The sequence below is a fragment of the Pectinophora gossypiella genome, chromosome 8, assembly GCF_024362695.1.
Source record: "Pectinophora gossypiella chromosome 8, ilPecGoss1.1, whole genome shotgun sequence".
NCBI classification, from domain to species: Eukaryota; Metazoa; Arthropoda; class Insecta; order Lepidoptera; family Gelechiidae; genus Pectinophora; species Pectinophora gossypiella.
This window is the reverse complement of record NC_065411.1, coordinates 9831354-9844788: the sequence shown is the minus strand read 5'-3', so window position 1 is coordinate 9844788 and position 13435 is coordinate 9831354. Positions and strand designations below refer to the sequence as shown.

At 35.3% G+C, this 13435-nt stretch overlaps 1 protein-coding gene across 1 annotated transcript in view; it reads left to right on the top strand.

Moving 5' to 3' along the window:
- The window catches only part of LOC126368747 (uncharacterized), a 161607-nt gene that overhangs the window by 89417 nt on the left and 58755 nt on the right, over positions 1 to 13435 (top strand). The gene's annotated exons all lie outside the window — the stretch shown is intronic.

Here is a 13435-nt window from a genome sequence, read left to right as displayed (position 1 = left end):
ATTCTAAAGTCACACCCGTATCCCTATCATGATTGGGAGAGTTATAAGTCATCAATAAGACAGCTTATTAGGTAATTCTCACATGATGCGGATTTTGTTGCAGTGCACAGCTATGCGGAGTTCGAGTGTTAGACATCTACGGATTACATACAAGTCCATTAGACCTTGCTAACCGTTTCACTGCCAACCTCGTCGATGTGCGATCCGTGTGAGTGAAATTCTGATAGGAGTCAGGAAATCAAATGTCACGTCGAAATTTATTGATATTTAAAGCAAATGTAGGTACTCACCTAACTTTTATGGAAACAAACCAAAAATGTTCCTGTATATCTACATTTTCATTCTTTTATTTGCGATGGATATGGAAACACACAAAATCCTCAGATTTAATCCAATATAACTGACGCTAGCGAATTTGTCACAACAAAAACAAAAGTTAAATTCACACCCTGTGCACAAAATCCACATACGCAATGTGACGAAATTTTAGCTGAAATCTAGGTGACCTCGATCTGGCTGCATTTTGAGATGGTCTGAACTTTTATAAGTCACTTTACGACACTTTTGACTGCAGACAAAGGAACGAAGTATCAAAAATCCTTTTAAAGCTCTTAGTAGAGTTACTATCTTCTGAGTGAGATAAAATTTTAATGCTCTCGCCGTTAAAATGAGCGTGTCTTATTTGTATTTTGAATGACATATTGTAAGTGGTACTTACTTGAAATTATAAAATGTGCAAAAAATTGGAAACTAATATATTTTATAGATAAGGCTTAACGAAAACTGGAATAGAACAGCAACACTTTTATTTCTTCTATCCTTTTCATAGATGCTGACTAAAGGATGGATCTGGAAGATAAACTCAGCGTTTACCTGAAAACTTTCATCAAAAAGAGATCACCATTTAAAGATCTATTTCTAGATTGGATAGCTAAAACCTGGCAAAAGGATGAGGAGCTATTTATTTCAAAACCCAATTCTCTACACGCAAACCATGCTCCGCTCCGTTCCAATAGAAACATGAGCCTAATATTCCGTTTTAAGTTTCAAATCTCGAATACAAGTTGTGTGAGCAATACAAGTAATATAACACTTGTATATATTGAAGTTCCACTAAGTTTTAGTTTAAGCCTCTAGATACTACTCAGAAGTTCGAATCGAACTCTAGATACAGTTTCATTAGGTATCTAATTATATTAACATCAATCTGCTTCGTTATGTATGGGAAGTTTTTTGGCCACGTCTTTCGCTCAGCGTTACAGATTCCGATGTGGTAATAGTTTTACAGCTAGTTACATAATAACGTAATTTAACTTTTTGACATTCAAAAAGCGCTAATTTTGTAAGCCTTCAAATTGTTTCTGTGCACTTTTTTTAGGCAAAATACAATTTAATTGCGTTTATACAAAATAAAACTGTTAAATAAGCAGAATTTTGCTAAAAGACACTGATTTGCGAACTTGCTACAAAAATGATAGTAAACGCGTGGACCATAGACTGTATTTTATTGTTAACTAATGTTTTCTCAACCTCACCTGATAAAAAGCAGACAATTTGGAGACTTTTAGGCACTCTATTTAAATGAATGAAGTTACTTTGTGAGGTTACGAATACTTAATTAGTGACTAATAGTCTAAAAAAAATTACAAACTGTTAAATAACTCTTGGGACGTAACTGGATGATATATGTTCTTCATATTTTGTCTAGTCTTGAGTACCTGATGGATGTGGGGTTATGTGTAAGTATTTTACGTTTACCTAAGAATTTACTATAATTGGGAAGTTTTCAGAAGCGCTCCCCATTTGTACGGCTAAGTAGTTAATGGCATTTGCGGCAAATCTCGAATAAGTTACGTGAAAAAAAAAAAGATTCAGGTACAAATTACGTGTAATCTCTTTTTAAAAAGGAAGAAAAGATTATAAATTACAAAACAAGGTGAACAAACTTCTTGTGGAGGTCTAACGGATCTTAGAAGACAAATCGATAGCCCATATAGAGGAAATGTCTGTGTCCAGCCTCGGATTTCATCGGCTTCAACCTTCCAGCAAAAACAACCGACTTCTTGTCCAAGAATTCAAAATGTGAAAATTCAAATAAACCGACCACAAACTAATAATCACCGCCAGTACACAAATCACATACCATTCGAGGCAAATCTACAACAGGTCACGTCAAAAGAAGTCTTCAGAAGTATACGTATGCTTATGCTATTCTTCATACGAGCAAAAGTAATTTTGATCGATAACACAACTTGATGAAACACTCTGTTACAAATTCTTTTTACAACTGAATAAGTATCGTGTTCGAATACCATCCATCACACATTGAACGCGGGTAGTTGGCAAAACTACACGGAAACAGCTGGCAATAACAGCCCTATTTGTTTTGTTTAAAAAAGTGTTGCCGATATAAATAGTACATTTCCATTTATCGCAAATGTTGGATAACAAATTGTTATAGTATAACAAAAGGTAGTAGTAGACTGAGCTGTAGGCCATCTACGGGGTCCACAGGTGGCGGATAGTGGAACGGCCATTTCAGATGTGGTGGTTAGCTGCGAATATAAAAATAAGCAGTCCCCGACCAAACAGCGAATAGTTTGAACTGGTAAACAGTGTATCTCACATGAAAACATAGCAATAAATTCTGAAATCCACCGGTCATCGTAACAGCGATTCAGTGAACGCGTTCACATTTTGATACTTAGCGATGCAAACTGGACTCCCGAGAAGCAAACTGTGGTAGAGTTATTTTCTATTTGTAACCCAACAGAGTGAATATTGCTTGCACAATAGTGAATAATGTATTCATTTCAGAACCACTTTAATCACAGTGTTAGTGTTTGCCAATCACAAGACCCAAAGGATTACAAACACCAAACTTTCAATTTAGGTAAGTACTTAATTAATTTTGTAAATTATAATACCATTTTAATATACATCGCAGTGGCTTCAGATAATTATGTTACTAAAAATAAAATAATAATGTGGGTGCGCGGAAGTGTAGAGTTTTTGAATTTAGGGTTTAGTATAGTATAGCATAGCATATCATAGCATAGCATGGCATTGCATGGCATGGCATAGCATAACATAGCACAGCATATCCTAGCCTAGCCTAGCATAGCATAGCATATCATAGCATAGCATAGTATAGGGCGTGATCTGACAACATTTTGACATTGCGATCGATATGATCTTGACTTGGAATTTTACATGAAAATGTTTTTCTTTGTTTAATGTTTTGTATACATATGAAAAGTTTTATGGAATTTGTAGTCTTAATTAACGCAATATTAATATATGTCATCCCTTACAGTTATCCGCTCTGAGTTCTATGGAAGGACGTAGCATTAACATAATTACGTGTACATTAGTTAGATCAAACAAGATTCGCTCGCCTAATGCCCACTTCACTTTTGAATCTGACCACTTTCAAAAAGTCTTGACATCAAACGCCATTTCATTCCAGCTTTATAACTCTGACCCAATTACTTATTTCATGTTTACCTCCAGACAAGAGAATATAATTCAGCGTGCACTTTCCGGTTTACTTGCATCTATAAATCAGATAACAAATTGCTGTTTTAATTAAACTTGAAAGAAGACAGGTGGATTAGAAAGTTTTCTTGTTACAACGAAAGAATTAAGTAGTAAGGTGACGAGAAAAGTACTTGGAAAGGGTGTCCATAAGATGACGGTCCTTTGGTTATATGTCTTGTCCTTCAACGTTATATCGTGTAGGGTAACCTGAGTAGTGATAAGTTACGACGCAAATTGCCTATCTCTCTATGAAAGGTTTTATGCAGAGTGAACTAAAATAATTGGAACATGAAAGAAAATAAGCAAAAATTGTCTAAAAAGAAAAAATACTTATATGACACGTTTTGTTCCTTGTTATTCTTCTGAGAACTAAAACCTTAAACATTACTACGAATAAATAGTTATAAAGAATTTGGTACTTACTTATTTTTATTTTTTACATCTTGGACTGAATAAAAAGGTGATAGCAAAGCAAAAACGCCCTTATTTACGTTTTCCTTCTTAAGTACCTGTTCTATCTTAGCAATAGATTTCCAACCTTAAACCAAAGCGATTCCCTTCGTATTTCCCTGAAGGATCCATCGACCAAGCATTTGTATTGAATTTTGTATTATATTAGAACATTGTGGCCTGCAAAGAGGTTCATTAGATTCCCATTTTCAGAGTGTACGTGATAAAAATGAGTTTTTTCCGGGTTTGAATAGCGGTGATTTGATGTGCTTGTTATATTCGATATTTTTGTTGAGGTGCAAAATGGTATGGTTTTTATGTTTCGTATAACACAGGGAGCCGGTATTTCACGTTCTTTATAAGGGAACGAGGAAAACTCTTGTTATATTGGATTTATAATGAAAATACTGGTTTATCCTCTACTTTTGGTCTACAAAATGCTTTAAATGAATCGAGATTTCGCGAAATATTTTGTTTAATACATTATATAGTTGGTTTTACTTTAAGCTTTTAACCATTGTCGGGTCTGAAATGTGAAATACAGTTCTCTGGTAAAACTAAGAATGTATCACGCTATTTGTTATCATTTCGGTGAGGATTGCATTGCAAATAACTATGGATGAAACACAAAACAGTTTTCGCTACACCTGTCCGTATAGTACGTAGATAGGTAGGTACAGTTATACCTCTTCAGCGCAAACGACACTGATTTTTCAAAGAAACCTTGACGTTTTGGTACGGATTCCTCTCGCGGTACATTTAACAGCAATGCTTTTATTCCGTCTTGGTAAACTAGAACTCACTTACACTAATGTGGCTTTCACGGTCTCCTACTGCGATAACATATTGCCCACTTTGAGCTGTTTTGCATTGTTCACAGGGTGTTTTTTCCTTTTTTTTGTGTCTTCTTTCTTCTCGCTTCCGGCTGCAAGAAAAATGGTACACTCATTTAATCGTCGTTTTATTGAGCACTAACTTTTGTGAAGAATTTATTGTGAACGCGAAATTAAAACGTGATGGAAATAAAAAATGTACTTACGTGTCTCATTTGGATTCCTCATGAAATATAATTGTGCTTGTAGTTTTAATGCCGTATAGCAATAACTTTTTGTATGAAGACGTGGAAATTATGTTTAGAACAAGAACGAATACCAGATATTAGCGTTTGGACACGTTTCACAATTTGTGGTAGTGCCCACGACATTTATTTAAGTAATTATGTAATGAATCTTTAGCAAACGGAAAATACTTATTTATTTAAAAAAAATGTGGTGAGGTGATGTATTTTAATAAATTTTCTGAAGACTGCTTAACCTAGTTGCACTTGTTGGTTCAAAATATGCACTAAAGTAAGGATTTATCTAGACTGCTTTGTAGCACAATTTTGTGTGAAAGATCATGTTTAAAACGCGAAAACCAATATATTTGCAAGTACATCAGCGTATCCCAAAGCATTATCTAGGTATTCTGTGGCTTCGACCGGCTTTGTCAATAGATACAGGGTGTTAATGACATCGTAACGAATACTGAGGGAAACGTTTCAGCTCATGATTCTGAGTTAATATCGAGTGGAATTCTCCGTCGTAAAATTCATGATTGTTTGTGTTTTTTAATTATTTTCAGTTTCATACTATTGCGACGGAAAATTAGACTTGATATTAACTTATGGTCTGAATCATCCCTCAAAATGTTATTACAGTGTTACTAACGCCCTATAAGTACCTAGTCCACGCTTCAAAGGGGATCTCTTCTTCTTATCGTGTGGGTTGTGAGGTGGAATGCCAGCCTCATCAATCCTGGTGCCAGGGTTATAATTGAGCTGCCAAAGGCCCCTGACATGGCTCATAACGATTACTCACTTACATCAGTAAATAGTAACAGAGACCAACGGCTTAACGTGCCTTCCGAAGCACGGATCATCTTACTTTCGGACAATCAGGTGATCAGTCTGTAATGTCCTAACCAAACTAGGGATCACAAAGTGAGTGTCAAAAGGTAAGTAACCATTTAAAGGAAAATGTTCACGGCGATCAATCAACTACAAATAAAACAATTACCCTTGACCTTACAATAGCTTGGAGCAACGATTGTGCTCAGTAGGTACTGATAAGGAAAAGCATATCTAACTGTTTATGTAAAGAGTACAATTTTCCTCAAACTGTACCAAAATGATGCAACAAATAAAACACAAAGATAACTCGTTTGGAAAATCAAATTTTCCCAACACTCTGCCGTGCTTTATGTCTTCTACAGACGATAACTCTTCTCGTTCCGCTGAATTGAAAATTTTCATATAATTTTTATAGCGTTCGTTTTCAATTTCGCCGCGAGTTCGTTTCTTTTTAAAGAAATCATAAAATGTTTATACTCTCAATATTTCTTCATGCTTTGAAATATATTTTGAGTGTGCTTCAGCTTTTAAGAGCAAGTACCTACGAAACATGTTTCCACTATTCAATATTTTAGTTTTCGTCTTATGGGTTCACACATGGTGAATTTTTACATAAATAATATTCATTTACTTATGACATAGGCCTAGACCTCCGTAGTCCAGTGGTTGAGCGTTAGACTCACGATCACAAAAAATCCCTTTGTGATCCCTAGTTTGGTTAGGATATTACTGGCTGATCACCAGATTGTCCGAAAGCAAGATGATCCGTGCTTCGGAAGGCACGTTAAAGCGTTGGTCCCGGTTACTATTTACTGATGTAATTGAGTAATCGTTACATGAGCTATGTCAGGGGCCTTTGGCGGCTCAATTATAACCCTGATACCACACAACCCACATGATAAGAAGAAGGCCTAGACCTAAAAGGTATGTGAAAGTATGGACCTTTGTTTCGAATTCCCCTGCATGGAGGGCACGTAAAACTGCCGATCCTAGTTAATGACGGATGTCTGTTAGCGGCTGGAAAATTCGGACCGTTTTAGATTGGTATTGCCCAGAGACATCCGATCGGCAGCCGTTCAGGCAGTTGTAGTATTCATCATGCACGCTGCGTCGATTGATAAGTAGAGGTTTATGCTTCGTAGCGGGAATTGTAAGTAGGTACCTACGGGCTTTGATGCATAGTACGAAACTTTTAGAGATACTCAGCGCTTACATTAAAAGACCATGTAAAATATGCGATACATCGATACATATCATAGAAACTCACGCGTATTTCCCACCGGAGTAAGCAGAGGCTATGGAATTTCATTTTTGCTTCCACCACATTATGAATCATTGCATAAACAACCCGCCGGAGTAAATCGTATCTTGGCGATACAACTATATCGCTTTTCTCTCACAAATTGAACTAAATGTTTCTCAGCGATAATGTCCACGTTATGTCCAAAGCGTTACTCGAGTGAAATAAATCATTGTTGTTTTATCGCGTTCCGGTAGACATATGCAATATACTCTGTGCTTCAAAGTTCCAACGCACCTGGGGGTCGTAACGACTCAGTAACAGTGTGGTTATCTCGCTGACAAACGGCTAGCGAGCGGTGTAATCAGCCAGATAATATATGAGTGGTTGCTTTTATTACCCCACCTCTGAGTCTTTGAGTACGTGGGTTGCGCCGGATTCAAGCTTTGACTTTACACCGGCTTAAGTAGGTCAGTAAGAGAAATGGCTTGAAGACGCGCGCAGGAAGACTTCCTTTTTCTTTATAAGTGGGACGACGCGTCCATACAGATCTTTTGTTAGTTGTCCTTGCGCACTTCATGTTATCTGATTTGATTTTGTCTTACATAAAATGGTGTATTTATGTATTTAATTTGATAAAATTATTCTCATTACAGTTGTCAGCTGGATGACAGTGATTAACACCTCAAAAATCCTTACATTCTTACTGTTATCTTATTCAAAGGATTTCGTATGCATTTTTAAAGAGATCTTCAAATTCCTCAACTCATATAATATAATGCATACGCATTTCTTATAACATAAAACATAAACAGTAGTATATACGTCCCATTGCTGGGCACAGGCCTCCCCTCAATTAACTGGAGGGGGTATGGAGCATACTCCACCACGCTGTTCCACTGCGGATTGGTGGAGGTGATTTAACGGCCAATAGCCGTGACCGACGGCTTAACTTGCCTTCCGAAGCACGGAACCATCTTATTTTTTCAGACAATCAGGTGATTCAAACCTGTAAAGTCCTTACCAAACAAAGCAATATTTAATAATATTTAAAACCTTGACTTTCGTAATAAACGCGTTTCGAATATCGTTTGAAAATGCGTTGCTAGCATTACAGAACTCTTTTCATTCACTCATGCTCAATGATAAATGCTTTAGGAAACGCAAGCGTATCATTTTCACATCTGATGCTAAGGCTAGATTGAAATGGCAGCTGCTGCTCGTTTCGTTGCCACTATCTGTCTGCTTGGCATTTTTCCATCTGCAATCCTATCATATCACACTCATTGCATGTCCGTATCTGCATTTTGTGGCCTCACAGACGAGGTTTTAGGAACGATTTAAATTAGGTTGAGAGTTTTGAGGGTAAATATATTGGATGTAATCGTACATCCAACATACTTACACTTACTTTAACCTCCAATGTTTCAATTGTATTGACATGGGGTAATTACGAAGAAAGCAAATCCTACCACCAGATGGGAATAATACATGTCAAGAAGGGAGAGAGAGAGAGAGAGAGAGAGAGAGAGAGAGAGAGAGACTAGGTATATTGGATATTATTGTGATGATTCATTATAAAAAAGATCTATTTTTAAGTGTTTTGTTTCATTACAAATTATTCATTCAGATGTCAAATCCTAAGTTATTCTACTAAGGACTCATAACACTAAGTGAACAGAATAGCTAAAACTTATTATCCTGTTTGTAAGAATAATTTCTTATGACTTTATCCCTAACTTTACTAACTTCCTAACTTTCTTTTCATTCAGAAATAAATAGACAAAACTACAACATATTAAAGGTTTATGTACTATAAATAAAATTGTACTTTCAAAGACCGAGGCTCTCCCAAGACAAATATCTTCGATTACTTTATGTAGGTACTAATTGTAAAATGTTTACAGAAATTAAACCATTTATTTTTGAAAGGCGTGGAACGACAGAACCGTCTAAACAAAATATACTTATAACACTGAAATCAAACTTTATACCAGATGAATTGTGGAAAACTACAACTAATATAAGTAAGTACCTAATAACACTGAGCTTAGTTAATAATTTGTTACAACTTGTTTGCTATAAGCCGACTGAATTAATTAATAGTTTATGGAAACACAGAACTTAATTTACTTTCAACCCAGCATTTCAAATGCAAAATTAATAAATACAAATCTCGTACAAACATTTTAATTTAGGTACAAAAAATGTTGACGTACTTAATTTTGTCGACGTTGAAAATGACACAACCTGGGATGAAGCGCTCTCGTCTATAAAACATTCGTCCTTTAAAAAACTCTTACGTCGACCCAATTCCGGATCCACGACATTTTCGTACGAAACAAAGTTTAAGCCCGTATTTTTAGTTCCATCGCAAACATTTTCTTAATTTAAACTGCTCAGTTGAACCGCTCTCATTTGTCCGCTAACCAAAACGAGGCATGCCGCGAATCCTCCAATTTCATTAAGAAGGAAAAACTGCCTTATCTCTACATTTTAAAGGCGCGCAGTTTTTATTGCTCGCGCTAAGCCAATACGGGCGAATAAAACAAAAGTGAGGCGTAATTTTCCATCAGGGATTCATTTTAGACCGTTACAGCTTTATTTATAAGGAAATGAAGATTTCTTCCGTTGCTGGATGGACCTGTTTTTAAATTCTTCTCCGTTTCTGTCAGAATTTAATACGTCGTGTGTTCGACTATTCAATTCAGACAAATCGTTTTGCACTGATCGCATTGAATGGCGCCAGATAAAGAATAGAACAGAGAATACTGAAGTTGCGCTGTCTATTTGTTTTGTAAGTTGCAACCGCATAACACATTATTATTATCTAAGGCAAATCTGTTGAACGGAGTAAAGAGTAACGTTTTGTCCAAAGATTTAGTTAGGTCAAAAAGAGTAAACAACAGAACCGTTGGGAATATAAGTAATCCGATTCGTAACTCAGAAATAGACAACCGTAAATAGGTAAACTTATCTTGTTGTATAAAATAGCACCTGCAAACATAATGTTGGATTCATAAATTACTACGAAAGTATACATTTTAATAACCTCGTGGATTTAATTAATTCTACATTTAATTAATGTTTCATTCCTGTTTGCGAATTCATTTCGAAGAGTAAGTATTTCATAAATTGGAAACCTGCAAGTAATTTGAATCAGTAGTGGGGAAAGTAAATAACTTATTATTCTTAATTTAAGAGCCACATTCTTGGCGGTGTAGCATTCTAAATCTTTCTCTGTCCAAATCCAAATTCTTGACTTCCATATAACACAAGATTAACATCCTGTCTTGTGGATAACGCCTTCTCTTTCATTTGTTCCTTTCTTCTCTTTCGCCCTTCTATATGTATTTAATTAGTTCTTGGTGTCTTATAAAGTAACCAATCAATGCGTCTTCAGTCCTCGGTAACTTTCAATAATTGTCGTTTTTCCCTTACACACTTTCAAATTATTACAAATAAGGAAGTGCTAGATAGAGGAAATATAAGTAATTTCTGGACTAGGAAATCGTTGAACGCTTGGTTTTTTTCAGGCAATTTCATAGAATACGACTACACTTAATTGATATTTTAGGTATGACACAGATTTTATTTTTTTACATTACATGAATAGAGAGCACTGACACCAATTAAATACTATAATAATATAAGTATTTATAAGTTGTAAAAAAACAATTCACAGATTCTAGTCGTTGATATCACGAACACGGAATGTAGACTTCTTGGTGGGAAAGAAAGTCTTTTCCTACTTTCATGAGACAAAGAGATTCTCAAAAAAAGAAGGGTATATAAGAGAGTGTTAGTTACATCGTAACGATACTATGGGGGATGATTCAGGCCATGATTCTGAGTTGATATCAAGTGGAACTTTCCGTCGCAAAATTCATGATTTTTTTCTCAAAGTTTTCGTTATGATGTAACTAACACCCTGTATATTTACACATTGGACATACTTGCATAAATCTACTGACTAGTATAATTGACTGACTGGGTATAAGGTTACTGTATGCATTCTTCTCAATTTTATATCCAGTTCGTAAAACAATATACGTCAATTCGAAACAGACAGTCAGACAGTTAGATTGCAATTTTCAATACAAATCGAAGGGTTTTGTTTCGACTGATGGATGGACTATTCAAATTCTAGCTGTAAATTCTAAAAAATAGTTTTCACATACAGTGCTCTGCTTGCTGCAGAGCTTTCTTATTTGTATCATAATACAATAAAAATATGTTATAATTTTGCCTATAAAAAGTCTGTTTCTTATTTTGCCGTGTGACCCGATGATATTTTGACTGGATGTTGCGTGCATTTTGAAGTACAAATGCGTACTAAATATTGGCATAGGTTTCAAAATGATAGTTGTAGCCGTTAGCGAGATAATAGAAATACACCAACGGTGCTGATGTCAGGATGGCCGTTGTATGAGACATACCATTTAGCGCTCAAAGCGTTTAATTACATATTTTCATTGTCTTAGTATATTCCAAGATAAAATCCGTACAATCTTTCTGCATAATTATATTTCATTAATATATGCCATACTATACATATAGGCGGTCTTGACGCTCACCGAGATATCTTCCAACATCTCGCCAGCTTTTGTATTCAAGATATTTCGCCACCCTCCAGTCATCTTCCTTAGCTACGAGAATGTTAAGACAAAGAACTTTTCATTTCAAACAGCACGTCGCAAAAAACTGTGAAACTGTAGAGGTCTTTTCCTTGGGAAAGTCGGTCACCTATACAACTTGTATTTTATTTTACCATCTGCTACTAAGTAAGTAGGTGCCGAAGTTTAAACAAGTAAGCTTCTCATGTGAAACCCGGGACTTTTAGTTTAGCAGAGAAAAGCGCTTTCAACACAGATAGTTAAGTAGTTATAAGTACTATTAAATATAACGACCAGTTCAGTACAATTAGTGATTATATTTCAACAAGGTAATCGTCTCAATTTGCAGTAAGAATAAGATCTGTCAAAGTACGTAAGCTAGTGTTGTGACGTTTATTACGATAATGATGTATCAGTCGATATTAGGTCAATCGATTTTTTTCTTCAATAAAAAAGGTATTTGGAACTTACTGAAAAGGTCATAATTTTGTAACTACCCTACTCCACGTGCTACATTCATTTGCTTGTCCTATAATACATTAACTCCGTACGCAACATGAACGCAAGTCTCCGTGGCAATACCTTCCACATTTTTGTAACAAGTACTTACTTACAAATCAAAGCTAGGTCATTAGCGTGGCCGTACACCGACCTTGTTTTCAAAGTTAAGTAGCACCATCTCTTACCTACTTACCTTCCCAAATAACTCGGTTCATTGTGTTCCACGAAGCTCCGTAGTTGTAATATCTATAACAAAGAATGGGCAAGATACCACTTATTGGGAAACTTTGATTGTGTTCAGACTACTTCCTCCATTTTGTGACAAACAATCCACTATTTTAAGAAATGATGGCCATTCCGACTATAAATTGGAGGTAAAGTGCCGAAGTAGAAGATATTGACGAGATTTTATTACTGTGGATAATAGTTTGTAACTAAATTGTATAAGATACATAATAAGACTGCTGGAAAACAAATAAAATGTTATAAATTAGGTTATTCCAAACTTTTCAAAAATGTAATTATTATATTTTTATAACATCTTTATAGAAAACCATGACATATAGAAAAGGTAACGAAGTAAAAAAAAACGTTGTACTAATTGTACCTACGGCGAAATCATTATTTAGAATGAATACAGTCGAAGTGAAAATTCTTTCACGCTCATCACTACTTCAATTCATTTGCTAGAAAGTCATTTTAATGTCTATCACATAGACGCCAAGTAGAGTTACGTCAAGTAAAGTTGGTACTGCAAAAAGTTATAATTATGAGGACATTAGTTTATTTATAACATAAGATATTTAACAGAAATGTTGGTTCAGTTGGGGAGAATTTTCAACGAATACAAAGGGCCTAAGTCTACAACAGAATAAGGACAACATGTTTAAAAGTTAAATGGATTTTCATAGGATTAGGACAGCGGTTTACTGAAGTACTATTCAGTGAAAACATCAACATTTTAAGTTATCGAAACAACTCACATGATTATGAACGTTCATTGTACAAAGTAAATAAAGCCTTATTACACACAATACATATTACATTGTACAATGAACGTACATAATGATTCGGATCATGTCGAAGTCAGATTTCGTAGCGGGCTTCGATACGGAAAACATATAACGTACTTACTCGAATTACAGATAAAAAATCCTTGATGTAACTCATTTACTTTAAAACATTAAATGCTTCAGA